The sequence below is a fragment of the Microtus pennsylvanicus genome, chromosome 11, assembly GCF_037038515.1.
Source record: "Microtus pennsylvanicus isolate mMicPen1 chromosome 11, mMicPen1.hap1, whole genome shotgun sequence".
Classification (NCBI taxonomy): Eukaryota; Metazoa; Chordata; class Mammalia; order Rodentia; family Cricetidae; genus Microtus; species Microtus pennsylvanicus.
The window spans coordinates 28541925-28566865 of record NC_134589.1 but is presented as its reverse complement, the minus strand read 5'-3'; the positions used below and the strand labels follow the sequence as shown (position 1 = coordinate 28566865).

Here is a 24941-nt window from a genome sequence, read left to right as displayed (position 1 = left end):
ACCTGCCGGTACACAGGCATTTACATAACGTGGTAGGGTCTGGATTACACGCGCCTCTGGCTGCAAGAAGGGGGGGGGGGAATTGGAAAATAGTATGGAGGTTCCTAAAACATTCAGAATAGAACTGCCATATGAGAAGAAAATTCTCTTCTAGGAATACACTCAAAGGAAATGAAATTCCCGTCATACCTCTGCTCATTGCAGAAATAGTCACAATGCCAAAGATACTCAAACGGCCTAAATTTCTATCAATTCAGAGTGGATAATGTGTGAGCGAGTGTGTGTGTGTGTGTGTGTGTGTGTGTGTGTGTGTGTCTGTGTGTGTGTAAAAGAGAGGAGGATATTATTCAGCCTTTACAAATCAGGACCAGAGAGTCCCTAGGTGAGCCTTCCTTCCATCAGACCTCTTTTTGGGGTGCCTACCTTCCCCATGGCTGTACACCTGGCTTCCCCATGGCTGAACACCAAGTGGGGCGGGGGCAGGGGTGATGAGTCAGGAGGACTGGAACCCACCTTGGTGAACCTTTGGACCTGCCTCAGCTTCCAAGAATGTCCAGGTGTGCCTGGAATTGGACCAGGGGTTGGACAAGACTCAGAGGTGTTGGGGATCTTCCCTTGTCCCCCACCATATGAGTTCTGTGGAGAAATGGCACACTGTGAAACTTGGGTTAGACTGGGCCTAGTGCCCCAAGTTGTCTGGAGACTTTGCAGCCTGAGGGCCAGGCAGAAGCAGAAACGGAGAGCAACTGTCCACCCCTGGGCCATGTTTTGTCTCTCCCCCCACCCCCCCGTGCTGTGAAGTTGAAGTTGGAGTAGGCGGACAAGTCCCAAGCCCTGCAGATGGAACTGGAGCAGTTTGCCAAGCTGCCGAAGCAAAAGAGGATCACCTTGGGGTACATCCAGGCCGACGTGCTGCTCGTCCTGGGTGTTCTCTTTGAAAAAGTATTCAGCCACACCACCATCTGCTGCCCCTGCGGGAGAAGAGTGGAGAAAGTCAACAACAATGAGAACCTTGGAGAGATATACAAAGCAGAGACTCAAGTGCAGGCCTGCAAGAGAAAGCAGAGGAGCGTTGGGCCCCGTGTGAGGGACGACATGGAGAGTGTATTTCATGAAGAACATGTTTCTGCAGTGCCCACCCTGCAGAGGATCAGCATCGTCACCAAGCGTGGTTCCATAAGGGGTGCCAGACGGGCGAACAATCGAGCATTGAAGATTCCCAATGAGAAGAGTATGGGACTACAGGGTTTCCTTTCTGGGGATGGAGGTGCGGGGAGGGCTGTATCCTTGCCTCTGCTCTAAGTGCCCCATTTCAATGCCCCAGGCTGTGGGAGCCCCCACTTCACCATGTTCTCTTCTTTGGTCCTTTCTTTGGTCTCTTCTTTGGCACATACCTTCAATCCAACAGCACTGGGAAGCAAAGACAGGCAGATGGCCGTATTTTGAGACTACCCTGGTCTATACACTGAATTCTAGACCAGCCAGAGCTACATAGTGAGATCCTGTCTCAAAACAAAACAAAAGAAAATCTTGAAACTGAAGAAAATGACCCTGCAGGTAAGAGCACACACTTCTCTATCAGAGGACCCAAGTTCAGACCTCAGCACCCATATCGGGTGATTCATCACCACCGCCTGTCTAACTCCAGCTCCAGGAGAGATGATGTCCTCTCCTGGCCTCCTCAGACAACCCCAGACGCAGGAACTCATGTATACAAGCATTTACATTTTTTAAATGTCAAAAATTGTCCTTGAGTTTCAAAGGCTAAAATAAAAATGTATTTTAAAAAAATAAGAAAATTTTGCCACCTGTGACAATACATGTGGATGCGGAAGACATCGTGCTAAGTCGAACAATCCAAGCACAGGACAAACGTTGCTCAATCTCACTTGCATGCAGAAAAGTTTAGGGGATTTAACGTGAAGCAATGTGGCTCTAGTGATCGCACTGTGTCTTTAAAATTTATGAAGTGGGTGAATATGATCAAAATACATTGTAGGAAATTATCCAAACAACCGATAAAGTTAATTTTAAATTTTACCACCAGAGTAAATCTTAAATCTTCTCATCCCCCAACCCTGTCCATCACCACCAAAAGAAAAGAAAAGGAAGGAAGGAAGGAAGGAAGGAAGGAAGGAAGGAAGGAAGGAAGGAAGGAAGGAAGAAAGAAAGAAAGAAAGAAAGAAAGAAAGAAAGAAAACCTGAAGTGTGTGTTCATTAGCTTGGTTATGGTGATTATGTAGGCAGAGACTGCTCGTTCGTTTCCCGGCTGCCCAGACACTATTCAGTCAATGACTCAGGCATATTTCTAGCTAGCTCTTACATCTTGAATTAACCCATTTCTATTAAATTGTATATTGCCATGAGGCGGTGGCTTACCAAAAAGGTTTTGGTTCCTTCTTCTTCAGCAGCTACATGGTACCTCTGACTCTGCCTTCTCTCTCTCTCTCTCTCTCTCTCTCTCTCCCTCTCTCTCTCTCTCTCTCTCTCTCTCTCTCTCTCTCTCTCTGTGTGTGTGTGTGTGTGTGTGTGTTCAGATTCCCTGCCTGACTTTACTCTGCTAAACCATTGGCCCGAACAGCCTTATTCTTCATCAACCAATAAAAGCAACACATATACAGAAGGGCATCTCACACCATAACTATTCCAACATCTATCCAAATATCAAGGCATCAAGTTGAACATCTTACATACATGCAATTCCAACCTATCAAATATACCAAAATAAAGCTGAAAGAAAAGTTAGAGGCGGAGGAGGGGTGGGGCTGTTTCACTACAAGATACAGGTGAAGAATAGAGGATGGGGGAGGGGGGCGTTTTCTGTGTGCTGGGGAGAGCATCAGGGGCAGCAGTCAGAAGAATAACAGCCTCAGGGGCAGCATCTTCTGTGTCTGTCATGGTGGTAAGAAGCCACCTTCTTGATGTAATGACATAGGCTACTAAAACACAGCAGGGGACTCTTCCATGTGATTTCAGATGCCACTGCAAATCTGAGTTGGAGAAGGGGAAATTCTCACATGTGACTGGGGAAGACATGGTAATGATGAGGAAAGGGATGGCATCCCAAAGATGATCAGAATTGAAAATAATGAAACCAAAGGGCTTATATTAGTTATTACTCCAGGATGAAGTAGCTCTGGGGACAGTCAACTTCCCATAACAATAGCTAGGATTTATTGTATGCCTACAATATGCAAAACTCTGAATTTAATGATTTCACTCATGCATGCATGCATTGACTTATTTATGTATTTATTCATTCAGCAGATGTGTGTGGCATGCCTTCTGTGCATTAGCTTCTATTAGTTACCTGAGATACCTCAGTGTAATCAATCAAATGGCTTAGACCTCCTGTAGCTTACATTCTAGCAGTAGAACACTAGATTAATGATGACTAAAAGCAGTATCTGGGAGATGGTAGTTACTGTGTAAATTCAAAAAGCAAGTGAGGGGTAACACTAACAACAAAAGTAAAGGTGTCGGGAAAGTACCCATGAGAACTGAAACTCAAAAAGCTGAGCCATGGGCATTTGAGGATGAGGTATTTGAAAGCACAGACGAGCTGGTGCAAAAGTCCCTGAGGCAATACTTGCTAAGAAATGACCAGATGAGCCATGCCACTGAAGAAGAAAATACTGGAAAGGGAATCACAGAATATACCATCAAAGAGCAGGCATTCAGGCAATGTAGGACTAAAACAGGTTTGATCTGTACAGCAGGCTGAAGCAGATGCATGTATATATCCCAACTTTACAACTAAGAAGGCAAGTACAGAGTGTGTCATTTGCCTGTGTGGATGTCCCATGTAAGTGATGGAAAGTCCAGCTCTAATGTGATAGTTTCTCCACGACATCCATTGGATACTTACCCACACACACTAAAATTAAGATCCTATGGTTTGCTAAACTGTTCCTCCTGGCTAAAGAGAGCAGATGGATACATGCTTTCAGATCATGTTTTTAAAGCCGCCTTTTGTGGCTAAACTCTTGATTGGGACCTCTTCCCTTAGCAGCATGGCAAACAGGCTAAGGCCACTAGGAAAGGAAGGGTGCTGACGGTGCCAAGAACTCACACTAGAGAAAGGATAGTCTCTTCCAAAATGGTATTAGGGCAACTTGATATCCACATGCAGAAGAATAAAAGAATTGTTCACGTCATACTCAAAAATCAGCTCTAGATGGACTAAAGATTCAGACAGAAAGCCTGGAACTGAAAAACTGCTAGGAGAAAGCAAAGAGGAAAAGCTTCAAGTTATCGGTATGGGCAATGGTAATTTTAGACACAAATCTAAAGGTATAGACAATAAAAGCAAAAATAGAAGAAAAGGGAATGTATAGTCAAAGCCCTTTACAAAGCCACAGAAGCAACCAACGGGATGATTTATCATTGATAATCTAGTAGTATCTATGAAAAGAAGTTGTACCAGCTAGTTTTTATGCCTATTTACCCAAGCTAGAGTCTGTCATCTGAGAAGAAGGAATCTCAGTTGAGAAAATGCTTCCATAAGATTAGGCCATATGTAAGCCTGTAGAGATTTTCTTAGTTTTCTTAGGTGGTGACACTTCTGGACTGGGGATCTAGCAGGAGTTGGAGCTAGCCTGGTGTACAGATTCACCTGCCTCCACCTCCTGAGTACTGGGATTAAAGGCATGTGCCACCACCACCCAGCAGTCAGAAATGCTTATCAGAGCAACAGAAAGCACACTAGAATATAACTTGTGTTAAATGAGGTAAGATCAACAGGTGGGCAGATCTCCAATGAGCTCACCTCCATGTGGAATCTGTAATAGTTAAAGTCATAGAGGTAGAGAGCAAGCTGTTGTTACCAGAGCCTAAGAATGAGCAGAAGATTGGAGGCTGGCCAAGGGATGTAAAATTTCAGTCATACAGAAGATTAGTCAAGAGACCTGGTGTACAATATGGTGATGGTAGTTAATAACCTGGATTATAGTCTAGAACATTTCTGAGAATAAATTTCAAGTATTCTCATAACAAAAAATCCGTGAATTTTTGAAAATGTTAGATGGGTTTAGTCGTTATGCAATATATATTTTAAAACTCATAGAAGATAATGTGCTTTTAGCAATTTAAAATTAATAACTTCACAATACTTTAAAAAAAAGAAGAAAGGGAAGAAGAGAGGGTTGGAAGAGCAGAATAGGAGAGAGAGAAATGCTGCAGAGAGAAAGGAAGGCTGGAAAAAATAGAGGAGAGAAGGTAGGAATGCTCCCTGGGCACCGTGAAGAATGCAGCGGGTGAGAATGGCTCAGGGTGCATTGACTGAATGTTGAACATTGTCCCTGGCACTCACTGGGCCACATATGATGGGGAGCCATCCAGCACAGAGCCCATATTCTCCTTCCTATGACATCATTTCCTCATGTGTCACTGACTTCATTACTACTTCAAAGGGTAAGTCTCTCAAAGTAGAAAGAAGAGCATGTGGATCATCTACTACACATCTATGCTATTTCCAAACATGGCTTTCCAAAATAGAGTCATTCATTTGACTAAAGGTTACCAGGGATACAGGGATGCCGTGGAATGAGAATGGCCCTTGGAATCAGATGGACTGAACTGTGGCCTCTCCGTTATCACTCCATTCTTTGTAAAGAGTTCAGCACAGTGGTTTTCTACAGCAGGTGGTAAATGGGTGTTTTTGTTTTGATTGCAAGTTTCCATGCTTCAAAAACTCTACCAGATCTTGAGGAGGCTGGAGTAAGTGAGCCAGTGTCCTGTCCATAAAGGGCTCACTATGCATGCAAGGATGTGATACTATGATTGAGAGCATAATTTTAAACTGAGATACCTGGGTTCAAGTCCCAGCTTTGCTACACTTCGCCTTTCTCTGTCTCTTTTTTGCTTCATAAAACTAAAATGATACTGGCACCTGTTTTGTAGACCTAGTATGAGAACTGTGATTCAACACCAGTGTTAGAACAGCACCCATTCTTTAGTAAAGGCCGAGCAAGTATAAAACAGATAGATAGATAGATAGATAGATAGATAGATAGATAGATAGATAGATAGATAGATAGATAGATAGATAGATAGAAGAGTGGAGTGTAAGCAGCAATAAATGAACCAAAGAGGAAAAAGTCACCTCCCTGGGGGTGCTCAGGAAAGCATCACAGAAGAATACGTTTGCAAGCATGTGGGGAAGGGTTACACTTCAGGTAAAAATAAAATGGTTCTTCGAAGTCATGAGGGCCTGAAACCATCCATGACAACAGTACAAAACAAAGAACGCTAATGGTGATTGATGCATACAATTCATGGTAGTCCCAAACACGGCATCATCCCATTTATTCCCAGTCATGGCCCAAGAGATAGGGATGACCATTGTTCCCACTGTACAGACAAGAAAGACAGAGCTCAGATTTCATCTGTGGGATGGAGCCATTGAGGTTTTTAAGCAGAAGTATGACATCATGCTTTTCATTTTAAAATCACTTCAGAGACCAGAAGAAGGAACATAAGAGAAGTCAATGTAAATGAAAATGGGTTAAGATACGCACTGATTGGTGTTGGACTTGGTGGTAGGGTGACGCTTGGCTGTTTTAAAGTTAGGGCTGGAAATTTTGCTAGTTGCTCAAGATATGGATGGCAAAAGAAAATGATAAAACTAGGATCAGGTTTAAATTTGGGACTTGAGCACTTGAAGGGAAATCCACTTCTGTGGATTAGGCCATAGATCATAAAGGTTCAACAACCTTCCAAAACAGTACCATCAGGGAAAACCAGGTCTTCAAACATGTGAGCCTGTGGGAAATATTTCATATTCAAACACTAATAAGAGGCCAGGAGCATAGTCTGGTCTCAGACTTCCTGACACTTTGGAATAGCCTGTCAAGGTAGAACTAATGCCTGGGACATATACCTGGCTGTATTAGTTTGTTTTCAATTATGATAAAACATCATGACCAAAAACAACTTGGAGATGAAAAGGGTTTATTTCTGCTTTAACTCTGAGGACACAGAACACGACTGAGAGAAGCCAGGGTAGGAACTTGAGCGAGAGCCTGGAGGCAGGGACTGAAGCAGAGGCTGTGAAGTAATGCTGCTTCCTGGCTTGCTCCCCATGGCTTGCTCAGCCTGCTTTCTTATGCTACCTAGAACCATCTGCCCAGGGATGGCACTGCCCCCTGTAAGCTGGGCCCTTTCACTCAATTGTTGATCAAGAAGGCATTTTTCTCTTTCTATACAACTATAACTTGTGTCAAGTTGACAAAAAAAAATTTTTTTAAACTAGCCAGGACATCCACTGCCATGTTTCTCGGAATAAAATAAGCCAATATCTCACTTAGGAGAGAAAGTATAGATACTATTTAAAGACAAAGGAGTGAGGAGATAGCTCAGCTGGTGACGTGTCTACAGTGTGGTGAGGATCTGAATTCAATCCCCAGTACACGCACTGAAAAGTTCAATATGGTGGCATAAATTTGTAATCCCAGCAAGGCCGAAACCAGGAAATGAAGATCTTTGGGGCTTACTAGCTAATTTATCTAGCCTCTTCAGCAAGCCCAGGTTTACATTAGAAACCTGTGACTTAAAAAGTATTATTTTAAGGTGAACAGTAAGGAGAGATGCCCAAAGTTGACCTCTGACCTCCATACTTATGTACACCAACTCATACATGAGCATACACACATACACACACACACCACATACACATGCATACAAGACAAAGGACTGATTGAGATTCTCTGTCAAGAGCATGAGGCTGGAGAAAAGTCCAAACCTTGGGTACCTCTAACACAGAACACTGTCAAGCCCTGAGGATCTTGAGCATCTGAAGACTGAATAAAGAAGCTTCTAGTGAAGGGAACTGAGACATGATAGCCAAAGCCATTGCTTTCCTTTCTGTGAAATACTTGACACAAGCAAAGCCAGGATTCATCTGAAATTCTATATCCCCTGGATATCTCTCTGTCTCTCTGTCTCTATCTCTGTCTGTCTGTCTCTCTCTCTCTGTCTCTGTCTCTCTGAGTGTCCTCTTTATTTATTTTATTTTACTTTCATTTTTTATTTTTTTGGATTTTCGAGACAGGGTTTCTCCGTAGCTTTTGGTTCCTGTCCTGGAACTAGCTCTTGTAGACCAGGCTGGCCTCAAACTCACAGAGATCCGCCTGCCTCTGCCTCCCGAGTGCTGAGATTAAAGGCGTGCGCCACCACCACCCGGCTCTCTTTATTTCTTTATTTCACCCTCTTCCTCTCTCTCCCTGCCCCCTCTGAAGAAGAAAGCTCTCCCTCCTCTCCCTCTCTCTTCATCCCTTTCTTCCTCCCTCCCTCTTGCTGCCTCTCAGCTGGTTGGCTATTGCTCAGGCCCATTTCTATTCCCTGGTCAATGGAATTTAAATTAATTCATTCAGCAGCTGTTACTCCTTTTGATTGTTTATTCCAATACCTATTATTCCACATTTGTCCATATTAAACTGCGTTTTGTCATCCATTATCCCAACTCTTTCAATGATCTGGGCCCCTCTGCATTTGGTTGCAAGGCACAATGATTTGTAGTGCCTGCAAAAGTTATCATGTGCAGATTTGAAATCTTTCTTGCAGGGCTGTTATGTGGGTCGTTAGCATCCATAACACAGAGTGGTTGTACCTGGTAGCTCTGCAGATGGAGAAAGGAAGAGATGAAAAAGACAAGGCTTGCAACGTGTTATCATTCCCAGGAAGAGACCCCAGAACTCCCCCACTCTGTCCTGTCATCAAGACTCCCCCTCTTATCACACACTGACACTAAGAGGTTGTCTCAAATGACCCTCTGGCTCCTGGAGTGTTCACTCCACCCTCCCAGCATTCGTGACCCTCAGGAATCTCAATAATTTAATAGAGTACTCACAGCCGCGTGCCTCTGGCTGTCTCTAATCAAGCTGCATGTGTTTCTCCAATCATCTGTGACCTGAAAGTAAGGGACATTTCTAGAGATCCAATGTATCTTGACATTTTTTTACATGTGAGTCTCCAGTGGGCCACATCTGGTAAACAATTATTTCCTACCGGCACCTTTCGAGTTTCACCTTCAACCCATATGTGAGATGTAAAGTCATGTTTAGGAGGATGTTGTATAGCTTTTCCATGTAGGAACTCATGGCTGGAAGCATAAAGAACCCCACCCTTCTAAATCTTCAGCCCCGGGAGCCTAGACAGTTTCTGCTCTGCTCGTGTGTGTGTGTGTGTGTGTGTGTGTGTGTGTGTGTGTGTGTGTGTGTGCTCTTATGTGTACAGGTATACATGCATACATACATGTGAATGCCAGAGGAGAACCTCACGTGTTGTTCCTCAGGCACTGTACATCTGTTTTTGTTTTTGGTTGTTGTTTTGTTTTGTTTTTTTAATAGACAAGCTGCTCCCAGAGGCTTAGAGTTCAGTAAGTAGGCTATGCTGACTGACCACAGAGCACTAGGGTGCACACACTGACTGGCCACAGACACTAGGGTGCACACACTGACTGTTCACAGACACTAGGGTGCACACACTGCCTGGGCACAGAGCACTGGGGATTCACTTGTCTCTGCTTCCTTAACACTGGGATTACAAGTACAAACCACCACCGCCTCCATATTTACTTTTAGTTGTAGATTCTGGGGCTCATACTCAGGCCGCCATGATTGTACAGCAAACACGTTACTGATGTGGCCATTTCCCCAGACCCTACTCCTTTTTTTTAAATATTTATTTATTTATTATGTATACATTATTCTGTCTGTATGTAATGGAGTCTGGTACCCTACTCCTTTTAATGAGATTTCGTTTCATTATTTTCAACTTATACTTTTAAATATTTTAAGGCAGCATAAATCCTTCTGGGAATCCTGAAAAAATAATTAACCAAAGAATCCTAATTTTCTTTCCAAACAGAGAATACCTTGTCTAGGTTAGGTACGGGGATGTGCACCTCAGCACTGAGGTCTAGGAATATACAAACATAAATAAGCATTTGGATCTCACAGTGGCAAATTGATACTAAAGATGAGATTTTAAAGATATTTGTTGTAGGGGGTTCCCGGCTGCTCAGCCCCGAAATAGCCACACAGAAACTGTATTAATTAAATCACTGCTTGGCCCATTAGCTGTAGCTTCTTATTGGCTAACTCTTACATCTTAATTTAACCCATTTCTATTCATCTGTGTATCGCCATGTGGCTGTGGCTCACCGAGTAAAGTTCCGTCCAGCATCTATCTCTGACAGGGCTACCTGGCTTCTCTCTGATTCTGCCTCCTTTCTCCCAGCATTCTTTAAATCTCATCTAAATGATGCACTGAAGGTATTAGGCGCTAGAGGGCGCCATCATGTGCTAGCGATTACTCTTGGTCAACAGACACCCAAATTAAATGCGTGGAGCACCGGCTGTCCCACAGCACAGTCTGAGAACACCTTTGAAAACGTCTTTGGATGGTGGCTGCTCTCATAAGAAGTGAGTTTGGGGTCTCAAGAAAATGACCATGCAGTTCAAAATATTTCACAAAGCAGAAGTCTTACATCTGCAGATGCCCGTGCACCGTGGCCCAGTCTGCACTCTATGCACTAGACCCCAGTTCGCGAGCTTCGGGAAAGGGGCTGGAGGTTGAGAACACAGACGCAGAGACAGACTGACACGCAGACCTTTAAACACTGATACCAAAAGCCTCAAGAATGTTCCCTTTATTGTGTTCAGGGGCAGATTATATAGAGATAGCCACGCCCCAGCCAAACCCACCAGAAACCACTCTCCTGCCATCAGGAACTCCTGAAGGCCTCCTGCTCAGAGCAGCTGTAGGCACTCAGATCGGGGAAAACAAGTTATTTACAAGAAATTCAGGATCTGGGGTCTCACTGCTCCCAACATGCAGAAGGGTGCATAACCTCACTTGGCAAGCAAGCTAGCTAGCACACCCACCAAAGCTCTGCTGGGTCTTCAGCCCTAACAAAAGAGACCTGTGCCTTACTCTGAGTGATGGGAGCTCAGGCTCACATTCTTATGCCATTGGTTCCTAGGGAGAAGTGAAACCAGAACGCGTATTTTGATTTTGAGAACTGGCCCTGGCTGACTTTGCATTTCAGACACATGGCTTTTTAAGCTCCCCCGCCCCCATGGAGTTTTCTTTTATCTAACCTTTTGATAGGAAAGAGTATATTTTGTTTGCGTGTCCAGCACTCTCAAGTTTCTTGCATCAACTGATAGGAAGCACTTTTCCTGCTTATTTAATCTTCAATAAACGCCGGAAAGGAAGGCGGGAAAGAGGGGCAGGCTACACAGGCATTAATTTCATGAGCCTCCCCATTTGCAACCCTCTTTCATCCCCATTGTCTCATCCCATCCATGCAAGGACTCAGGAGCTGCTGAAGCATCACTTTTATCGTCACTTTACAGATGACAACACTGAGAGACTGGCAGGGTTTTGTTGGCCTAGCACTGATGGACTTCAGAGCTGTAGCCCAGGTCCTCGGACACCAGTCCCACAGTTCCGTTTGCTCTGCTGTACTGACTCTGGAATCTCTGAGGAGCCCACATGCAAAGCAGAGAGCAGCCTCCAGCAAATCTCATCCGAGCCCTAATTGGATTTGTCATTTCTACAGAGACAGCAGGAAGTCATATAGATGCAGAGGTCAGACAAGACCAGCCTCCATGCCTATAACTTGGGGTTGCTGAATTATGGTTTAATGAAGTGTTTCCCAAACTAACCTGGTTATTAGAAACCCCTAATGCAATGGTTAAACAAAAAATTACAAATTTTCATGTTGTTCCAGACCGCGGGCTCAGTAGTTTTGAGAGTGAAGCAAAGATCACCCTGATCTGTGACCAGCACACCTGGTGCTTTGTATAAATGGACAAACTTGGGAAATAACCAGTCATAAAAGCTTTGTGTGACGTGAATGGGATGTACCTGTCAGCCTGGCCTTGCTCAGCCCATCTTCATCCTGGCTGTCTGTTCTCCCCACTTTGATGGGAAGGGGTTGTCTTTTCATTCAATTATTCCCAATTATTGTTGTTCATCTTCCACAGAGCTAGAAAACTTTCCCAAAGAGAACAGGGTCTTGGCTGGGATGGGGCCAGCCTTTGGGTGGCATCAGTAAATGCTGATTTAAGGATTAATCCAATGAGTTTCTTGAATTCCCCTGCATTGAGCCACTGTATTTCATTGTGCCCTTTGACCTTTGACCAGGAAGCAGAACTACCTAGTCCGATGCCTTGATTTTTACAATGTGCCTTCTGTCTAGAGCTCTGAATGTATTACACTTATATAAACAACACATGATCAGTCTCATCAACCAAACAGTGTCCCCTGAGATGTCCCCAAACTTCCCCATAGTGGCAAGGGAGACTTTTATTTAGGTGATGGGCTCAGCTATGCCATGGCCCAGCTTTCAGAAGAAACACCACGTAAGTCTACCCAGCTTATCATCTTATCAGTTCAGCTTCCCAGTCACATAGTTTCAGAGATCCTACAGCACCCTCATTCAGAAAGTTGGGGCTCTCTGTCTGCCAGATGGCCAGAGTCTTCAGAACCTTCTTCTCTTGGTACAACTCTGCAAAATGTAGGCTGTGGGTTTGGCAAGATGTCTCAGTGGGTTAAAAAAAATGCTGGGAAGATGGCTCAGTCAGTAAAATGCTGGGAAGATGGCTCAGTCAGTAAAATGCTGGGAAGATGGCTCAGTCGGTAAAATGCTGGGAAGATGGCTCAGTTGGTAAAATGCTGGGAAGATGGCTCAGTAGGTAAAATGCTAGGAAAATGGCTCAGTTGGTAAAATGCTTGCCATATGAGCATGAGGACGTCAGTTTGGATCCCCAGTGCCTATGTAAGGCTGGGCGCAGGAGCATTCATCTAAAGTTCTAGGACTTCCATGGCAAGGTGGGCAGTGGAGACAGGAGAGTCTCCAGTGGCTCATAGGCCGGCTAACCTAGACAATGAGAGTATGTCTCAGACAAGGTGGAAGGTAAAGACAATACCCAAGATTGTTTTCTGACATGTGCATTCATGTGTACTCACATACATATGCAAGAGCATGCATGCACAAACACACATACATATTATACACACACATGATAGATAGAAAGAGAGAGGGTAAGGGGGGAAGGAAGGAGAGAGGGAGAGAGAGAAGACAGACAGAGAGAAGCGAGTGACAGAAAGAGAGAGAGAGAGAGAGAGAGAGAGAGAGAGAGAGAGAGAGAAGGAAAGAAAGAAAGAAAGAAAGAAAGAAAGAAAGAAAGAAAGAAAGAAAGAAAGGAAGGAAGAAAGGAAGGAAGGAAGGAAGAAAGAAGCAGGCTCTCCACCTCTGAAGAACAGGAGCTGTGTCTCCCTTCAATCTGTCCCAGGACCCAGTGTCATCCCTGGCATTGAGTGAAAACCTCATACGTTGTGCTGCCTACAGGTCACAGAATTGGGAAGTTTATAGTTTGAGATTTTTCTTAAACAAAGAACAAAGCAATTTCACATTTTACCCTTCATCCAAAGAAGCTTCTGCTTATTTTTCTCCCATTATAAGCCCAGAGCTCCTCGGTCAAGGGTAATATTGCCCTAGCAGACACTTGGCAGCAGCTAAAGACAGTCTGAGTTGCAGTGATTAGGGATAGTGGAGAGTGCTGCTGGCATCTACTGAGTAGGTACCAACGATGCCATCAAAGGTCCTGCAGCACACAAGATAGCAGCCACCACTAAGATCTCACACACACCCAAATATCAACAGGGCCAAGGTTGAGAATACCCACTTAGCGAAACCATTGCCACACTTGGCTAAAATTGGTTCCTTTTAAATCTCTGAGCTGGTCTAATCAGAAGTCACTTTGTGTTCACTGATGCAAAGAGAAAATGGCACACTTCTTGACAACACTATGAGTTTCACACACATGATCACAACCCGTCCTTATAGCAGTCCTTCATTACAATTGCTTTTGCAAGCTACACAGTGAAAGTTAAGAGTACGTCAATAACGTGTCCGTGTTACTCAGCAAGGAAGAAACATGGCTGAAGTCATATCCAGCTCTTCCTGACTTCAAAATTGGTCATTTAGCTACTGTGCAGATTAAAACTGGGAAGTGTTCAAGAGTAAATGATAGTCAATATCACACATACACACACACACACACACACACACACACACGCTGACTTTCATAGACATAATTATCTCCAAACATAGATTCTCTTTGTAGTTGCTCAGTACGCTGGTACATATGCATAGGCTTCTTGAGAGGTGGAAGAAAAACAAGAGTCTTTTCAAATTTAAGTCAGCCTTGCACGCCATTATGTTGCCTTGCTTGTCTCCATTCCTCAGTGTCAAAATGGCTTTTATTCTTCAGATCTTTTAATTCTTCAATTCCTGGTAATTGTGTATCACCAAAGCTTATGTGTTCCCACCATAAGCTTGTTAATGGAGGTACTGTTGGCGTCTAAGAAAGACCATTCAACCCTAAGCAGCACTACAGCCTTCAGTATCTCACGGCAAATCTCTCAGCATCCCTGACCCCTGACCTGTAGTTATCAGGAGACTTTCCTCTACGACAGTGACAACACATAATACCCTGATATGTCCCCAGAGAGCAGTGCCACTTCCTGATATGTCCCCAGAGAGCAGTGCCATTTCCTGATATGTCCCCAGAGAGCAGTGCCACTTCCTGATATGTCCCCAGAGAGCAGTGCCACTTCCTGATATGTCCCCAGAGAGCAGTGCCACTTCCTGATATGTTCCCAGAGAGCAGTGCCTCTTCCTGATATGTCCCCAGAGAGCAGTGCCACTTCCTGATATGTTCCCAGAGAGCAGTGCCACTTCCTGATATGTCCCCAGAGAGCAGTGCCACTTCCTGATATGTTCCCAGAGAGCAGTGCCACTTCCTGATATGTCCCCAGAGAGCAGTGCCATTTCCTGATATGTCCCCAGAGAGCAGTGCCACTTCCTGATATGTCCCCAGAGAGCAGTGCCATTTCCTGATATGTCCCCAGAGAGCAGTGCCACTTCCTGATATGTCCCCAGAGAGCAGTGCCATTTCCTGATATGTCCCCAGAGAGCAGTGCCACTTCCTGATATGTCCCCAGAGAGCAGTGCCATTTCCTGATATGTCCCCAGAGAGCAGTGCCACTTCCTGATATGTCCCCAGAGAGCAGTGCCATTTCCTGATATGTCCCCAGAGAGCAGTGCCATTTCCTGATATGTCCCCAGAGAGCAGTGCCACTTCCTGATATGTCCCCAGAGAGCAGTGCCATTTCCTGATATGTCCCCAGAGAGCAGTGCCATTTCCTGATATGTCCCCAGAGAGCAGTGCCACTTCCTGATATGTCCCCAGAGAGCAGTGCCATTTCCTGATATGTCCCCAGAGAGCAGTGCCATTTCCTGATATGTCCCCAGAGAGCAGTGCCACTTCCTGATATGTCCCCGGAGAACAGTGCTTACACTTTTTGTACATATTCTTTCATTCAATCCTGGTCTCTCTGCCCAAAACTCCTAATTTCTGGCCAATACATTATAAAGGGCAGGGTTTACTATAATTGCTAATAAAAACAGAGAGAGAAATAAGAACTCTAGGAAAGATAAGATCATCCTGGATTATCTCATATGAAAGAATCATCTGTTTTATGCTCTGTACCGGCCTCTCAAGAAAGCTTACTTGTATCTTTTCCTTTATATTTCTCTTCTTGTCATATTCAGCCATTCCAGTGCTATGGTTTCTTTTGACTGTTGGAGAACACAGAGGGTTTGTTGGTGATAGGGAATTCTATGGGAGTCTTATCGCTGCAGGTTGACTTGGGTACTAAGCCCATGCCTGAAAATTACTGAAAAAAAAAATTCTAGTTCATTCATCAATAATGATCTGAGAGCCTTTGGCATGATGTTGCACAGAGGCTGCTGTCTGCGCAACACTTCCTGGACTTGTAAATGTCACCTCTGTAGGCAAACTGGTGTCACACATATTCCCAAAAGAAAGGCATGCTGCACAAGATGCATTTTCTTGAAGTTATAGCAGATTTGAGTCCTCTGAAGACAGTATCTTTCCCTCACTTTGTGGCTGGAGGGTTTTCTGAGTTGAACAGAGCAGGAGACTACACTCAGAACCAGCCCAGAACTCTGCAAGCTTTGATGAGCCTCGGGAACGCTGGGAGATCTTAAAAACAAGCCCCTAGAAGGGCTGATGCAGTCAGCCAGGGCCCTGGAATCTCCAGTTCCAGTCAGCTCCCGAGTGACATCGAAGCTGACATCAAGGTGGGGTAGAGAGAGTGATGGCCAGGGACTGCACCAGAAAGACAACTGTGCAGCCTCCCACAGACTCCCTGAACCTCTTCTGTCCCTCTGGCATCCTCCTACCTCTGAAAATGTGGTATCCACACACATTGTGGGTTTTAACACAGTGTCCATCATGGGTAAATGTTCGGTTTACAAACACAGGAAAACATTACAGTGGTGTTCAAGATGTTAAATATGAAATTAAAATGATCCAGAAAGTCTCCTCACAGACATTTCCCCAAAAATAACTGAAAAGAAGTACTCAGACCAGAACCTGTACGTGAGTGTTCATACACTGAGCAGTCTCAGCCACTTGTTTATACTTAAACCCTCCATACCCAGGCCCAGATACTGACTGACTTAACCATTAAGAACTAGGTAACCACCAATGATCGAGTCTTTTGCAAAAGCAGAATGTTCCCACGTGAGTCTGTCCACCACATCTCATCAGGTGTCCAGGTAGAAGAAGGTTTTAGAAGCACTGGTGCAGAAGATGAGGAGAGTCACCGCCCCCATTGGCATTGCTCAGGCCACACCAATGTAGTAGTGGGTATACTAATTCCTCCTGCCAGCCGCCAGGGCAGGTCCAAGAACTGGGCTGACAATGGGAACCGAAGCCAGGTGCTGCTCCTCCTTCTGTAGGCCGTGTGTTCTACAGAACTCCATATATCACCCTCCTGCCTCTTCAGAGTCCGTGTTTTAGGAAGGAGCTCACAGCCTCCTGGAGATGGGGCTCTGTTTATTTAAGGCAACTGGGGGGCAAAAGGCTATGCGCTGAAGACGAAATGGGAGCCGTGTTAATTCCGTGTTAATGACAGCCGAGCAATTTTCCTACAGGAAATAACTAGTTACCTTAATCATTTTAAGTAGTTATTACCATCAGCCTGGAAAGGATAGCTCTGCTTATCGCAATCCACGCACAAAGGAAATGAAGACATGAATAACCGGACCTTAAACACATTTCTGGCATCTTCCTACTGGGTGGTATTAAACGGTATTAATCTTTTTAACCGACTTCAATCCTGAGACCACAGCCGTGTGATAAAACGCTAAGGGAAGCGCTGGAAATAGAGGTGGCCTCACCAGATTTATTGTGCCAATTTACCCACAGCAAAGGCCCGCCGCGTTGCCGTGAGGAAGCCCATAGAAAAGGAAGACTGACAGGGAGATGTATGGGTTAATTAATAAAATGCAGATAATAGCATCGGCCCGATACTAATACTTCTTCAGAGGCTGCTCTGGATACATCTCTGGGAATAAACAAAGCAGCAGTGTATTGTTGCTACCGTCTCCTGTACCCCCCACACATGTAGCAGATAAGGATCGGAGGTGGGAAACGAGAGAAGTGCGAGCAACTTCATCCAGGCTCCAGCTGGACAATAAAGAAGAAAAAGGAACTGCCAAGCAAGAGTAAGCAGCTCATTGGAGGGTTTTACAGTTTTAAGAGACAGGAAGTCATTTTTTCCCCGAAGTAAGAGGACTGTTTTTCTCCCCTGGGGTGGCTGTGCTTTGTGGAAGAAATCAGCATTGTCATCTGTGTCAACAAAGTGTGTTTAGGACTTAGGATGTGTCGCGGGCTTTAGGGCGAAGGTCCTGGGGAAAGGGTTTCCAAAAGCCGCAGTACCGCTCTTGAGCGGCAATCCTTCTGTTGGGGAGATAGATGATCCTGTAAGACAGAATTCACCAGATGACACACAGATAAAGGACCTTTCAAGCGGTAGCAAAGACTGATTCAAAAATACAGAAGCACAGGTGGACAGGTCTAGCCAGGAAGCCACGGCACGGCTGATGTATGTTGTAGGATAAAGGTCATGAAGGGCCCTCAAAGCCAAGGGAAAGGCCTAGATGTTTTTCCTCAGGAGACTGAGGTGTCCCAGGAAGGGCCTCCAAGTCAGGAAGTGAAATGGTTGGACTTAACCAACCCAGGGATAATTATGGGGAGAAAGGCTCAGGGGAACAGGAAGTTGGAAGCATCCAGGCCAGGTGGGAAGCTATGCAATAAGGCAGATGAGATTAACTGAAGCGGTGCAGGAAAGAGGCCAGGCACAGGTGCAAGCCCTGCTGGCTACTGTGGTAAAAGCCACAGGACATCACGACTAGCGGAATCACATGAAGAGTCTCCCTCAGTACCTCTGTTTACAACACACAGCAGAGCTCTGGGTTGCAGAACTAAGAGTTTGGTCTGGTCAGGCGAAGATGTGGTATATAAAATGTAATGGGGCCCGGCGGTGGTGGCACATGTCTTTAATCCCAGCACTCGGGAGGCAGAGGCAGGCGAAACTCTGTGACTTCAAGGCCAGCTCTGGTCTGTAAGACCGAGTTCCAGGACAGGCTCCAAAGCTACAGAGAAACCCTGTCTCAAAAAAGAAAAAAAAAATTAATGGGTGTTCCTAGGTCTTCCTGACCAAGACAGAGTGATCTGCCCCACCGTCAATGCAGCTACGGACGGTTGCTTTGACCTGGCTGGGATCAGGGGTCCTTCTTCACTATCACAGGAAAAGGAACACAAGAGGCTCAAGGCTAGAACTAAGGTTTAGGTTTTGTTCTGTTTTCATACTTGGTCAATACAATTATAAATCTAAGGACCCAGAAAGCAAAGAATGTCTCATTCTGGTGTCCATTCCGTTCCATAGACCTTAAAGCCACAACACTGTTGACCTCAGAAAGGCCGAGAGAGATGTGTGCTTGGTTTGAGCCTAGAAGAGACATAAGTCTGTGCCTCTCAGACAGGACTGAGGTTAAACCAGTCCGACCTCAGATGCTGCGGTCCCCCTTCCAGTCTGAATTCTTCTTCCACACCTCCCATCCCGCAAAGGTCTCTGGAAGTTCCCACCACCAAACATTTAGACCTTGGAGAATTTATTTTAACTGTTTGTGGAGAAGAGAGGGAGGGTAAAGGACCCAACCCAAAGAAATTCTTTTCAGTTCAGATCTTCTGGACAAAACAGGGCAGGTAGCTCTGACATGGGAGTCATACAATGGATGGTTCTTTGTCTTCCTGTTTTCCTTGAGACTCTTTAGTCCTTCCTGGAACACTGAAGAGGACTCCAGAAGCAGGGACCCTGGATATCTCTTCCTTTGTAGCTTCTACTGAAAAGTTCAGCTCTGGAAGCAGGCTTTCAGCATTCAGACCCAGTTTTTTAATTTTTTACTGGAAAAAAAAATGAAGAAGTGAGACAAGGGGATGATGGAAAGGTTATTATGGGGAGCAATGGGGAAGCAGACACAGGGGGATCCCTTGGGAAGCACTGGGGAACCAGACACAGGAGGATCCCTTGGGGAGCACTGGGGAACCAGACACAGGAGGATCCCTTGGGGAGCACTGGGGAAGCAGACTTAGGGGGATCCCTTGGGAGCACTTGGGAAGCAGACACAGGAGGATCCCTTGAGCGCAGGAGTTAGAGATCACCCAGTGAGACCTCCCATGTCCAAACATTCGTTTGGGATGTTAGTTACTCTGATTTGATCATTACATATTGTGTACCTGTATTCTATTGTTACCATGTTCTATAAATATGTATGCCAATATTTTTAAATGTTATAAATTTAAATGTAACCTTAATTTTCATGTAACCTTAATTTTTAAATGTAACCTTTAAAAGTAACCTTAAAAGTATTAAATGGGTGAAATAAGATAATTTTTATAAAATACTAAATACAATGGCTGGCAGAACTCAGTGGGGGTTAGCAATCCCATTCTTTTTTATTTAAGGTAGCTGTCCCTACCCAAGAATTAGCTACCAGTCTGTAAAATACTGAATAAAACAGCATATAGCTAATGACCCTCATAGCTCTGCTGTGATCCCATGTACCCGAGGGGAGGGGTGGTTGTGGTGATGGTGGTGGTGTCATGGTGGTGGTGGTGGTGACGGTGATGGTGGTCATGGTGGTCGTGGTGATGGTGGTCACGATGGTGGTGGTGATGGTAGTGCTGAATGTGTTCGTATGAGAAATTTGAATGAACTTTCTTGGAGAGAGGCATAATAAGGAATGTAGGGCAAAGAATAACTTGAGATACTTGAGTACCTGCCATCCAGTGTGTGCTGGTTGCTTCGTGTGTAATAATTTGCATAATCCCTACAGCTTGCAGTTTGAAAGGAAGAAAAGAATAGACTCAAAAGAGCAACCCAGAAAGCCAGTCTGGAGAAGATGGCAATTTTGGAGTTTTTGGTGAGCAGAGATCACTAGTAAAGAAAAGAGTGGTCATCCCAGGTAGAGACAAAAAGCACATACGAAGTTATAAGGCGGGCACAGAGAGGAACAAGGAGCCTTGTCCCTACTCCAGGCAACAGGCTGCCAGTCTAGGGCATGGAGACTGTAGATAGGAAGGAGATGGCATCACTGGGAAAAACAAGAGGTTGGCTCCTGGCCAGACTTCAAGGCAGCATTAGTACATACGTGTCGTAGCAACTACACCAGACAAACAAAACACGATGCTCACCACTGACCCTTGTGCCAAGCCAGTTCCTGCCTCAGAAGGTTCATCAAAGACTGGGATTTAAGTCTGCCCTAGGCAGCATACTGAGACCCTGTCTCAAAAAAAAAATTAAACAAATAAAATGAAATATATTCCTTTGACTCTTTGCTTAATAGGATCCCTGTCAGATGTTGCTGAGGAGAGGGCCTTCTGCCTTTTCCCCACAGCCGTTACGAACTAAAGCCCTGCAGTGCAAGAGGCTTCATTTCACAGGGTTGTGTGTCTTTGGCCTCTGCCTCAAGTCTGATGACAGTCCTGAATCTCAGAGCATATACAATTACAGGGAGAAGATATTGCTTATCAATTAACCCTTTGTCTCTGGCATCAGGCATGTGACCTGTGTATTTATAGCTTTGTCACTTAGATGCCTTACTTAACATCTTCATGCTTCCATTTCCCTATCTGTAAATTAAAAGTGGTGACAATATTATCATACATAGGCCTTTGTGAGTATTAAGTGAAAATGCTTACATGATGTGAATTGGCCCAGTCCTGGCTTACATTGTTGGTTCAATAATATTGGGTAGTGCTGCTGCTGCTCCTGCTGCTGCTGCTGATAATGATGATGATGATGATGATGATGATGATGATGATGATGATGATGATGGTGGTGGTGGTGGTGGTGGTGGTGGTGGTGGTGGTGGTGGTGATGTTCAGTGTGGATGTGAGATCAACTCTGGAGACTTCTGAGTAACATGGGCAGGACAGAGCCAGAGAAAAGTGCAGCTGGGATGGAGATGAGATCCTTCAACCTCTTCACCAGCACTTAGCAAGGACAAATGACTCTTCAAAGTTCACACAGTTGAACTGGTACCCCAAAAATTCAGGAAGAAAAGGAAACGTGACCTGGAATGACGTAGCGGTTCTCGGCAATCCCTGGTATGTGGGGAATGCAGTCATCTCCCCTCCCTAGCTTCAGGGTTCACAGCTGTATCATGGGGATGACAATGTCTGCCCACACATCAGTTGTGAGAACTGGATGAGATGACACCTGGAGAGTGTTTGGAACCCCACTAGCACATGAGAAACTCTTAATACTTGGAGGCCATTATGACCTCTCTAAGTGGAAGGTAAGATGAGGAGACACAAGGAGGGAAGGCACACCATACGCAAACACCAACCTCAACACAAGTCTTAAGATAGGAGAGAACTCTGAGAAGAGACCTGGGTTCAAGTCTAGGATCTGTTGCTTACCAACTGAGTCAGCATGGGTCCTCCATTTCTCCTGTTTGCTAGGTTTCAATGCTTTGTGACCTCACCTGCAGCAGGGTTCTTGTGCGGTCCCAAAGAAGTTTCGGAGGAAGCCTCATATTTCAAAGCCCTCCAATATGAACTGGTCTCTCCATCCAGGACTAGGAACTGCTTGCGGCCAAAGCTGGTGCCCCATATCGGAACTGCTATTCCCTGACACAGCACTTGCTGCAGAAGAGATGTTGCTGCTTCTCTGCAGATGACAGCCACAGTCCCCTCCCACCTTGGGAATGCCCGGGACTCTCACTATAGAAAGGAGAGAGACCTTTGCTGCTGACCCTACCCATCCCTGGCTGACCCTCTTCTGCCGGAAGCAGCCTTCTCCTTGGGAAATGACAGGAGTCCCAGAGTCATGGCATTTGGGGAAAACCCTTGCTGAATGCTTGGGTCTCAATCACAGGGAAAGGATGAGAAGACAACACATTGCGATCTGCCCCCGGAGAGATTATGCCCAGTGGTTTCCAAGTAACACCACAGAGCTGTTTCATGCTCACAGACAGGCTTGGAAGGATGCTGAAGTCTTAATATAGACTGTCCACACGCCTCTTCCCAAATGCTGTCAGCAGAATGCTATCTCCACTCCTCTCCCAGGGAATATTTTGGGAGCCTGAGACAAGGGCACCATCTGGGCTTCCCTGAAGAGTGGTGAAAATAATTTGGCTTTCTTGCCTCTGTCTCCTTTCACTGCAGTCAACCCCTACTCACCTCTTAGAAGCAAACAAAACAAAATTCACCGGAACCAGCCACAGCCTCTACTGAGTTGGCATCAGTGATAATCAGAACACATGGCAATACAACTGTAAGGACATTCCCACCCAGGGTCATCTGGCTCGGGTCTGTGTGAAAATGTAGAAGACAAATGTATATGCAGGGAACTCTACCGCTCCTATAATGTACAGATACAGAAACTGGCTTTCCTAGCTAGATGGGACCACCATACACACACACACAGACCCCACACCACACACATACATACACACACACACAGACCCCACACCACACACACACACACACACATCTCACAAGGACTTGAATTCTTATGGATATCATATGATTTTTGTCACCATGATGGGACAACTATAGATAGTTATTGGGAGGGGCATACAATTCAAAGGCCTTATAGTGCATGGAACAGTCACACACCTCCCCTGGATTAGCCCATTATGCATTTATGGAAATGAAATCCAAAACCCCCTCCTCCTTCCATGATGCTCCCTCCCTCCTATGTATTGTATCACAGACCCCATTGTTCTTTAGCCCCTGGCTTCATGTCTAATGCCCACATAGACCATAGTTCAGGTGACCATCCCTGGGTGGATCAAATGGGTTTCTGGATTACTGCCTTTGTCCTTTTCCATGTGCCTAGAAGGCTTTTCTTGGTGATTTTTGACATTTGTTTTCCAATAATTGGATGCTCCACATCACATTTCTTGGAATAAGCTAATAATTTCCCTTTTTTTTCCCAGAAGCCTGGTTGGGCATCTCCCATTTCTCAAAATCTATGTTACTCTTTTATTAAGAAAAATATCCCTAAATGAATTATGATCCGGGCCTGGAGATACAGTTCACTTGGTGGACATACACAAATCCCTGAATTTAATCCCCTACATTACTTAAAACATACCTGTAACTTCCAGCCTTGGTAGGTAGCGTTAGAAGAATCAGGAATTCAGAGTCATCTTCAACTATGTAGTGAGTTCAAGACCCTGCCTCAAAAGTAAGCATGGGATCTCTTTGATTATTAAAACACTAAAACACTTTAGCAGATACTCATATTGCTTTTAATTTGTCAAGCACATGGCATGAGATATGTCATTATATTTAGGTTATTTGACTCTGTGGTTTGTGGGCAAGCTTTGGAAGGGAAGCTTGGCAGTAGTCAGCCATGTGATCGCTGGAAGAATTAGATACCATAGTGAGAAATACTTGAAAGTGGGTCACTATTCACTGTAGATTTTAGCTCAGTGATCTATATCAAAAACAAGCTGATGCCTCATCACACACACACACATACACACACACACACACACACCTCCACATCCTCACTGTTAATTTTCCATTGTTCTTAAAATTAAGGCCATATTATCATTGGGATATTTAAGACTGAGTGTAGTCTGTCCCTGTGTTTTTGTCCTGAGTCACCAAGCCCTAATTAATGACCCCCTAACTTCTGGTGTCTGACACTTCTTCTGTTCCATCATGCCCCAGGGCTTAGCACCTCCTCTGGCTGTTTAGATTTTTCCTCTCTCAGCTCTGTATGCCCAGCACTTTGCTTGGCACACAGCAAACACACGTGGGTATTGCGGAGAGGGCAAATGAAAGGCTTGGGTGGTGGCAGCCCTCAGGACAGGGATAATTATTTTTATTTGGTTTTGGTCTGATTTGAGCTAGTCACTCTCAAATGAGGAAGACAGAGGTCACAAAGCAGAAGTCGGGAGAACTGAGGCTGCTCTTGATCTACACACATACATCACTGGATCACAGTCCCATCCCTAGCCTCCGTCTCTGTTGATAAGTCCAGTCTGATGCCACTCAACCCGTGTACAGCCCCGGCATAAGTATGCTACCTACTGGGACTTTGACTTATACAGCCCAATTCTATCTTCTTTGAGGGATGCTCAGCAGACAGCATCCTAAACTTCCTGAGATGTGTTTATATTTTAGAAGAATATGAAAACTTGCTCCCAACATCTCCACATTTTCTACACAAAGACCTTAATGTCTTAAAGGACTTTGGCTTATCAACATGACCCATTGACCAATGGCAGACACATCATTTACATCCTGGTACCTAAGGAGGTGGAGTAGCACATGCTTATTACCTCACTTACCCAGAAAGCTAAGGAGAGAGGTCCACTGAAGCCTAGGAATTAGGTTCAGGCTAAGCAATATAGTGAGACCCCGTTCCAAGGGAAAAAATAATGAAATAGAATATGTCTCAGACTTTGTGCTTCGCACTCTAGTCTTCTTTAGAGCCAACCTACGTGAATGGATTGTGTCTGTTTAGTGGCT

The 24941-nt window shown here is 44.9% G+C and overlaps 1 protein-coding gene and 1 pseudogene across 3 annotated transcripts in view; both read left to right on the top strand.

Annotated features, from left to right (window-relative positions):
- The window catches only part of Ca10 (carbonic anhydrase 10), a 483666-nt gene that overhangs the window by 425629 nt on the left and 33096 nt on the right, over positions 1-24941 (top strand). The gene's annotated exons all lie outside the window — the stretch shown is intronic.
- Positions 431-24737, top strand: LOC142859543 (POU domain, class 5, transcription factor 1-like; annotated as a pseudogene).